Source organism: Centroberyx gerrardi, chromosome 10 (assembly GCF_048128805.1).
Source record: "Centroberyx gerrardi isolate f3 chromosome 10, fCenGer3.hap1.cur.20231027, whole genome shotgun sequence".
NCBI classification, from domain to species: domain Eukaryota; kingdom Metazoa; phylum Chordata; class Actinopteri; order Beryciformes; family Berycidae; genus Centroberyx; species Centroberyx gerrardi.
The window spans coordinates 13,166,537-13,176,685 of NC_136006.1; positions in this window are offsets into that span (position 1 = coordinate 13,166,537).

A 10,149-nucleotide genomic window follows, 5' to 3' on the forward strand; every position below is an offset into this window, starting at 1 on the left:
CTTACTGTACTTACTGTAACGTGCGCACGTTTTAGTCCATTCGTGCGCACAAGATACAATTCGTTCCCTCGATTTCGTTAAACTGTGCAATTTAGGAAAACATGCAATTAAAAGGTACCTTTTAGGTATTGCAGATAGGCCTAGTAAGCATTTGGTATGTTAATATCCATTGTCTATTTACACTGAATAGGCATATCACCCAAATATTGCAACATATTTAGTCACTTAACCTTCAGGCCATGTAAACACAATCAGGTGGCTGCAACACACCCAGGACAGCGCCACATTTAAACATAATAACCAATATGTGCACTAACTCTTTATAAGCTCATGAAGAGCTCATGTATTATATATCGAGAGCACAATATCACTATTTCGAGGGCACATTTTGGCAATTTGTGCGCAGTAAAGAGGAAATCGAGGGAACGAATTGTATCTCGTGCGCATGAATAAACCAAAACGAGGGCTCATTTTAACCAGATCGAGGGAACGAATTACATATCGTGTGCACGTTACAGTAAATAGTGGCCACGACATAAATTATTTTTCTCCCGATGGCCACTCCCGGGCTCCGTATCAGACTTTTTGTTCCTAAAATATGTAAATCCAGCTAAAAAACATTTTGAAGCATTTATAACAACTGAGACCAAATATAACCTCTATAACTCATCGTGACAGGGTCCAGGCTGGTGAAAAGCAGAAGGAATAGGACAAAAGGTCTGAATGAATAATGGAAAAATGGTGCGATGGTCAGTACAGAGGAGGAGGGGTGATGTGTGATGGAACGAATGATAGTGGGAGACGGAGAATGGAGGAACAGTAATAGAAGAAGTGGTTGAGGTGTGACCAACAAGATACAGACTGGCTGATGACAAAGTGAACAAAAACTCTTGTCATTTTTTTTTTCTCATAGGAGAGTTCCATGAAGAGAGAGTGAGCAGGAGGAAGGGAGGGAGGGAGAGAAAATGAATTGAAATCAGCCTCTGTCATTCCCTTCCATAGGGGAGAGAGACGGAGGGAGAGATGAAAGGATGGAGGAACTGAGAAAAACACTCATACCGTCATGATTGGGGAGAAGAACAGAAGGAGACAGAGGCAGAAGTATATGGATGAGAGAGAAAGTAATCCCAAAATACTGAGCGAAACCTCGGTTCTGGGGCTTTCTCATCTGAAAGAGAGGGATGGGTGGAGGGAAGGAGAGCTAGAGGAGAAGGAGAGAAGTAAGTCAAGATCAAGACAAGAGTGCACCTTGGGAGGGAGGGAGGGAGGGAGGGAGGGAGGGACTGAGAAAGTGAGTGAGGAGGAAGAAAGGAAGGAAAGAAACGCCACAAAGACAACTCTAGTGATTCTGTCTCACAAGAAAGAGGAGCAAGGAGAGGCGGAAATAAAGTGAGGATAGAGAAGAAGGAAGTGAGCGATAAAGGGAGTGAAGGACAGAAGGGAGAGAGAGAGAGTGGGAGAAGGAGGTCTAGCGGCAACAAAAAACAACCGCAGCAGAATGATAGATATGTGTTTCATTCTGTCCAAGAGAGTTGAGGAGAGGGAGAGAGATGGAAGGAGGAGAGGAGGGATGGATATTGGGAGAGGGGGCCGTTGTGTCTTGAAGGAGAAATAGAGATGGGGGAGAAAGATTGAAGGAGGGAGGGAGGGAGGAGGGTCTTGAAGCAGAGAAATGGCAGGAGGCTGATTGAAGCATTCGTCATTCTGGAGTGATGAGGAGAGGGGAGAGTAAGATAAAGAGAGGGATGAGGGAGAGAGACGGAGAGAAGGGACGCAGGGAGTGAGAGTGAGAGAGAGAGAGAGAAAGAGAGAGAGAGGTTCAGGGGCATAATAATGACAAAATGACAAGAGGATGATCGAAGCATGGGTCATGTTTACCCACAGGAGAGAAAGAAAGAGAGAGAGAGAGAGAGAGAGGGATGGAGAGACGGTGAAGGGTCCGGAGGCAGAGGAACGACAGCAGACTGATAGAGGCAAGGGTCACTGTTTACGAGGAGGAGAAAGGAGAGATTGAGGGATATCGATGGAAGGACGGAGGGATGGGAGAGATGAGGAGAGACAGTGGGGCCTCTGGCTCCGAGGGATGATGATGATGATGATGATGAAGGAAGGGAGAGAGAGAGGGAGGGAACTGACAAGGGCCCGAGAGGAAAACACTGTCGCGGGAGACGAGGGATGAAGAGAGGGAGAGAGGGATGTTTGATGGGAAAGATAGAGAGACATAGTGATCGAATGAGAGTATATGGAGTCCTGCACATAGAGGTGGTTCTTTGATATGCTGGAAAAAAAACAGGGAACAGGAGCGATTCGGTCTGCGGCAAACCCACAGTTTTTATAGACGAAGGAGAAGAAGAGACAAAGAGGCAGGAGTGAGTTTAGTTGGAGGGAGAGATGGAGGGAGAGAAGTGGTAGCAGAGTGAGAGAGGCCTCTGTCAAGACTTGAGAGAGAGAGGGAGACGATGTGTCAGAGGGGTCACTTTTTCTCTGAGGAGAGAGAGAGAGAGAGAGCGATGGAGGGAGATGGACAGAGGGAGGGACGGAGGAGTGAGGAAGAGAGAAAAAAAACGCTGAGTCACTACACTGGGAGGAAATGGAGGTAATGACCGAGGGTGAGGGAGAGAGAGATAAAGGGGAGGAGAGGAGGAGGGGCGGGGGAAATGAGGGGGAGCGGGGTGAGAGAGAGAAGAAGAAAAGGAATGGAGAGAAGCAGGCAGGGATGAAAGAGGGAGGGAGAGAGAGAGAGAGGAGAGAAAGAGTGGAGAGATGTAGGGAGTGGTGGGGGTGAGGTCATACTTTTATTATCATTAAACATATGTAGGTCACCCCTCTTTCTCTCTCTCTCTCTTTCTCCCTCTCTCTCTCTCTGATGATTTAGGCTTAAGAGCACACCTGTTTCTCAGTGATAATGGGAGCACATTGGAATGTGTCTCTGGTGTGTGTGTGTGTGTGTGTGTGTGTGTACCCACAATATGCTACACTATGCTTTATCCTGGACTGGTCTTAACAACCCCTCAGCCTTTTCATATCTCTTATGATCATCATTATTATTATCATTATAATTCTCAATTTTATCACTGGATTGGGTATTTGCCCAAGAGAGAGGAATGGTAACTCAAGAGTTATTAAATAGAGAGAGAATAGACTGTTTGTGTGTGTGTGTGTGTGTGTGTGTGTGTGTGTGTGTGTGAGTGTGAGTGTGAGTGTGTGATTGAGTGAGTGGGAGAGGCAGTGACAGAAAGACTGTGCGTGTGGATGTGAGAGATAGAGAAAGGGAAAGAGAGCACAAGTATGTGTGTGTGTGTGTGTGTGTGTGTGTGAGCATCTGTTTGAGAGAGAGCGTTACAGAGAGGGGGAGTAACTGACTAAAGAGGAAAAACCCGACATGTCTTCAGTTTGCAGCTCATCACTAACTAGTTCAGCAGCAGCGAGATTCACTGATTCACTCTCTGCAGAGGGAAGAGCAACTTAGGTCACTGATCTGTTAGACTGCACTGAGCCAAGAAAAGGTCCATTGATATCCATGAGTTTCTTTGCAATTGTGTTCCAGGTGTCATTCATGCATTAGCTTTTCTTCAGAGTCTTGGACCCACAAGTCCTGCACTTGCCAATATGTGAGACAGACTGCCTAATTCAAAACCGGGCTCCTGACTTAGCTGAAGGAGGAGTATTTCCACCAGAGGAATGAGTTTAACTGACTTGCAGTTGAATTAACCATGCCTGATACCCAGAAAACTTATTGTAGGAATTACATTTTTTCTCTATTCATCTACATGTATGATCAAAGATATTTATTGAAGACATAGTTCAAATTTGATTTTGTTTGCGCAATTACATTTAAAGTAATTGCATTTTTAAAAAATCTGATTAATCTGACAGGTAGTTTCTGACTATAGTCAATACATCACAACTACACTTGGCTTTGATTGGCTCCCCTCACTAAACAATTGTTAAAATCCTTCCTATCAGGTAAGTTTGCAGCATTTGAACTGACACACTTGAACTTAGCTGGTGTTGTCGACCAATCAGGGTCCAGTATTGTGACTGCTCTGCCTGTTAGGACTAATTCTTCAAATTCATTAGATAATTATAAGTTAAAGATACAAGGATAGATAAGGTTCATACACACCATACACTCTTTGTACTGTTTATTTCCTTGGTATGACACATTTTCTGTTGTTTTTCTTCACAGCTGATGTCTAACTATACCCATAAATGTGTTGAAAATAACACAGGGGTAGGCTAGATTTTTAGCCAAGCTCAAAGCACACATATTCACTTGGTGCTAGAGGGGCCGCTATTAAATATGCATTAAGTTCATGTTTTTGTGGGCCCTTTTTTCCACTGCTCTGTATGTTATTAAATGTAATTTGATTGGCTTGTGGGGCGTTACCCTGGGGGTTGCTGTGTAGCCTCGGGGAGACCTAGCAGCAATGTGACGTGACTTTCCCATCTCCTTTACTTTTCATTTATTTTTCACCTTTTATTGAAGCACCAGTCTCACCCATGAAAGTTTATTCTCATCACACTGGCACACAATTTCTCCTCACTTAATTTGCAACGAAAAGCCCGAGCAATTAAAGAAAATGCATAAATTGATTCCTTTTATTTTACATTCCATTTTTCACCTGAAAGAAATTGACCGTGTGTGCAATGGGCCATAAGATTGGGAAGGTAGGAAGGCCATATTTGCCATTGTTCAGTTGTCACGGCAACAGATTGGAAAAATAGCTTGGGGAATATTTTGAACAATAGAAACCTTGTCAGTGGTGTTGCAACTACATAAGAATGGAGTCACTTGTGCCTCAGAGGTGACAAAACGTATCATGCTGCATCTACTGCTCACTACTGTAGTCTCTTTATTACAATGATTCTTAAAATATGCACTGCAAAAAATGTTATCTTATTTTAACAAGTGAAGAAAATCTCCTAAATGGATGAGATTCTGTAATTTCACTTGTTCTCAGAAATCAAGAATTTTCTTAAATCAAGCCAAATCTTTATATTAGTGTGATCTGCCTTGTTTCAAGATATTATTACTTGTTTCAAGAGCATCTTTGTAACAAATATCTACATTAAAAACTGAGAAATGAGTTAAGATGGACTATTTTGCAGTGTGGATTTTCACAGGGGGGATTCTGGTCATCGTCCAGATGACAGGAGGAGTGTGTTATAGTGGATCCTCAAGCAAAACTAAATGTCTCGATTTTTCCCGGCCTGAAATGTTTAGGAACGCTTGATCTGTCCAGTATATTGAAGTAGGCAGCAGCCTGTGAATCTGAAAGGATATGGTAAGTAGAGCTGGCAGGCTGACTCTCCTGTCTGTCTGTCTAAATATGAGCTCAGCGCTCCGGGGGATATTTCCTCTCCTCCTTCTGCTCCTCCTCCCTTCTCTCTTTCTGTCTCACTCTCTTTATCCCCTCTCCCATCCCTCTTTATATCCTTTGTTCATTCTTTCTTTCTGTGCTTCTGTCTCCCCTCTTCCCTCTCTTTCCTGTGTCCTCAATCTCTCGTCCATATGTGTGTGGCGTGTCTAAGGGTATGGAGGAGGAGAAATTCAGACCCTCACTCAACACACACACACACACACACACACACACACACCATAATCATCATCATCATCATCCTTTGCCCTTTCACGTATCCACATGTTGCACACAGACATGTTGCTCTTTCACACACGACATCACCCAAATTATACACACACACACACAGAAACAACACACACACACACACACACACACACACACACAAACGCATATACCACCCACCAGTTTTAAATTGAGTCAGTGCCCCCCAGGCTTGCTGACTCAGAAAGCTCCCCCTTTAAAACTCTGATGGTCCAACAGCAATGCTCACACAAACGCGCACACACATGTTTATGGCAAAACTTTGATGTGCCCACAGCTCACAGAGTGACATGCACACACATAAAGAAGCATATATGCATGCATTCTCATACTTACGCATGTATGCACACACGCTCGCATGCAGAAACACTCACACAAACGCGAATGTGTGAAAACACCGTTAAAACTCTGAAAAGTTTTTTTTTCTCCGAAATTTCTGACTTTAATCTCAGAAGTTTTTTCTCTGAATATTACCCCCCTCTCTGGCTGCAGTGAAAAAACAAAATCACCTAAATTGGCCCTAATACGCCGTCGTAGTATTCTGTTCTCTAAATATATGTACAAAGAGCAGAGATAACTAACACAATGCATTAGGGAGAGATCACATTATTACCCATCAGCTCTATTTATGATGATCATCTGGCCTTTTGGCAAAAGTCTTGCTGACGTACATCAATAATTGGTCAGTTTTTATGGGTTAGGGTTAGCTTTTGTTTTTGTGTCAGAGACAATATGATATTCTCTAATCTCTGATCAGTCAGTGAGGGTGTGTGTGTGCAGCACTGTTTGGAAGTGTGTGTGTGTGTGGGGGGGGGGGGGGGGGGGGGGGGGGGTGGGGAGGGGGTGAAGGTCAGGGCATAAAGGGTGGAGACAGGTTCTGTCTTGTTTTGATTTAGATTTGTCATTCATCTTTATGCCTGCGTTGGGAGGGGGAAATATTACATGGTATGCCTTTAAGACGCACACTAATAAACACACACACACACACACACACACAGAAACCCAGTCCTTGGTTTTGACTGTGGCCCAAGAGCACCACCCGAGCATCATTATAGGTCTGACCCAGATTCTGTCCACACTGCTGCTGACCATGTCATAACACACGCTCACGCACCCAAATACTTGCTTACTTACACACACACACACCCACGCACACACCTACACACACACACATACACACACACACACACACACTATCCATTTTCTAATGAAGTCCAGAAAATGCTCCTCGCAAGTGACCACTATTCATTTATATGTTTTCATCCTTTACTGAAATAGATCCCTAACACACACACACACACACACACTATCCATTTTCTAATGAAGTCCAGAAAATGCTCCTCACAAGTGACCACTATTCATTTATATGTTTTCATCCTTCACTGAAATAGATCTCTAACACACACACATACACACACACACACACACATACACACACACGCACACACACACACCCTGATTTCTCAAAAGCAGCCTAATTAAAATGTCAGTGTGAATGGGACAGAGATAATACCGGTTACTAAAATACTACAGTGTCTTATTCAACAATAAACAAACTGTACAGCGGGACGGTACACTGTAAATCACTGTCAGGCTTCAGCTGCAGATAGTTACAAGATGCCTTTAGCGTCTTCGCCGTGCCTTAACGTAGATAACTCACTGTTCTTTCTGCAAGTCACTGCAGAGACGATTGTCAGCTCATTGCCCAGGATGTAAAAGATATTGTAAAATCTGAGCTAGCAGGGGATGAGAGGATATTTAGTCTATCTGATTGCTCTCTCTGAGTCATTGTGTAGAGAGGAGAATCAGCTAAATGACTTTGATATAAATGTAGGCTCTGACAGAGACTGGGGGAAAAAAGGACATCGCCATAACCGGGGATTAATGTTATCCTGCTCTTACTGGGATTCTGGAGTTGCTGTGGAAATGGCAGTGCCTCTCTGTCTCTGTCTTTCTGTTTCCCCTCTCTCTCTCTCCCTCTTTTCTGTTTCTCTCCCTTTCTTTCAATCCCCCCCCCCTCCCTCTCCGCCCCCTTCCCCCCAGTCTCTAGAGAAGATAACATTGAGATTACATTAGAAAGACCTCCTTTCTCGTCTCTCATGAGGAGAATAGCATAATTACTCTGTCTGGGTCTTAGCCAGAGTCCCTCGACTCTTATTGTGTTTTAAGAAACCTCATTTTCACTGCCGCGCAGTCGTTCTTGAATATAAAAAAAATAAATGACACAGTTGTGTTTTCACTAAAGCTTATTAGGCACATTTACTGTCGCGATTATGGGACAAGGGTTTGACTTATTCTAAGAGCAGAAGTAAGAAGTAAGAAGTTACCTGACTTTCCTTTTATCAAAGGCTCTCTGAAGTAGTTTCCAGAAGCTTAACCGTGAGATGAATGGCAAACGGTTGTCTGCGTCCTGGAAAAAACTTCTTTATCTTTAAAAAAAACTATGCCTTTCAAGAATTGAGAAATACTTTCTGGTTTTCCAGTTGACACCAATGCATTTGTTGACATTTGACAACACATAATCAATGGTCTGGCATTTTTATTCATGTAGGGGAAAGTGTAAACGACAGATTTGGAGATGGGAGGTTTCTGCAAGGCTGCGAGGAAATGGGACAGTAAAAACGCAAAGACAGTCTCTAATACAAGCCTTCTGCCTGCCTGACACTGTGCATTATTACAGCCTCCTGATACTAACCAGCTCTGTGTCATTTTCTCTTTTATTGCTCCCACACTGTGCTTTCTCTTTCATCTTCTTTATTTTCTTTTTATCATGCTTTCTTCTCCTCATATTTATTACTTTCTTAAAGTCTCTCTTAAAGTATCTCTTTCTGTTGTTTCTCTCTCTCTCTCTCTCTCTCTCTCTCTCTCTCTCTCTCTCTCTCTCTCACACACACACACACACACACACACACACATACACACACACACATACACCAGAGTCCACTTAGGGTGCAGAAATATCCTCCTCAATCAGACAAAAGAATAACCAGAACCAGCTCATACACATAGACACACACACACACACACACACACACACACACACAGCATGAGACATGCCCTCAGTGCTCTGATAGCCTATGATACTGTTCGTCTGTCCCAATTAGACCCTTCTATCTCTGTAATGTTTTCCACACACCTCACACTCTTTTTCCTCTCTCTCTCTCTCTCTCTCTCTCTCTCTCTCTCTCTCTCTCTCTCTCTCTCTCTCTCTCTCTCTCTCTCTCTCTGTCTTATAGTCTCTATCCCTCTTTCTTTTTTATCTCTCTCTCTGTCTTCATTCTCTCTGATTCTCCCTCCTAGTCTTGCAGTATACTCTCTCTCTCTCTCTCTCTCTCTCTCTCTCTCTCTCTGTCTTATAGTCTCTGTCCCTCTTTCTTTTTTCTCTCTCTCTCTGTTTTCATTCTCTCTGATTCTCCCTCCTAGTCTTGCAGTATACTCTCTCTCTCTCTCTCTCTCTCTCTCTTATAGTCTCTGTCCCTCTTTTTTTCTCTCTCTCTCTCTCTGTCTTCATTCTCTCTGATTTCTGATTCTCCTTCCTAGTCTTATGTGTTCTCTCTCTCTCTCTCTCTCTCTCTCTCTCTCTCTCTCTCTCTCTCTCTCTCTTATAGTCTCTGTCCCTCTTTTTTTCTCTCTCTCTCTCTCTGTCTTCATTCTCTCTGATTCTCCTTCCTAGTCTTATGTGTTCTCTCTCTCTCCCTCTCTCTCTCTCTCTCTCTCTTTCTCTTTCTCTTTCTCTCTTATAGTCTCTGTCCCTCTTTTTCTCTCTCTCTCTCTCTGTCTTCATTCTCTCTGATTCTCCTTCCTAGTCGTATGTGTTCTCTCTCTCTCTCTCTCTCTCTCTCTCTCCTCTCTCTAAGCCCAGCTATCTGCCTGTAACCTGTCACTGACACAAACCAGATGTCTCTCCATCCCCTCCTTCCTCCCTCTATCTCTTCCTGCTCCCCCTCCTTTCTGTCTTTTCTCTTCATCTTCACCCACCTTCAGTTCTCGGCTCTCACTGTATTTTCCCCTCTCTGTCCTCTTTTCTCAAATGCGCCCTCTTCTCTGTCTCCCAGTCTGATTCTCTCTCAGTCTGCCTCGCTCTTTATCTCTCTGTTAGCCTCTGCTTTTTATTTCACTATTCCTCTATGGGGTAAACAGTACCGACAGTGTCAGTGTGGTATAATGACTTCCAGAAAGCTCAGACAAGCATTGTTTGTCTCTCCTTGTCAACAGCGTCATTCATGAACAAACATCCCAACACGCTCATAAATCAACGCTGCTCGGTCGCCATTTGAAGTCGCTGTTGGATCCGTTCCTCTCCACTTGGTCATTATTCTCATTCATCCCCAGTCTGCACCCTCTTCTCTGTCTCTCTCTCTCTCTCTCTCTCTCTGTTATTCTCAGTTATTTTCTCTTTCATTCATTCAATTGTTGATTCAGTCATTCAGTCGTCCACCTGGATTACAGGATTTACTTTTGCCTCCGCTCTTTCTTCACTCCCTCTCTCTTCATTCATTCAGATTGTTCCAATATTGTGTTT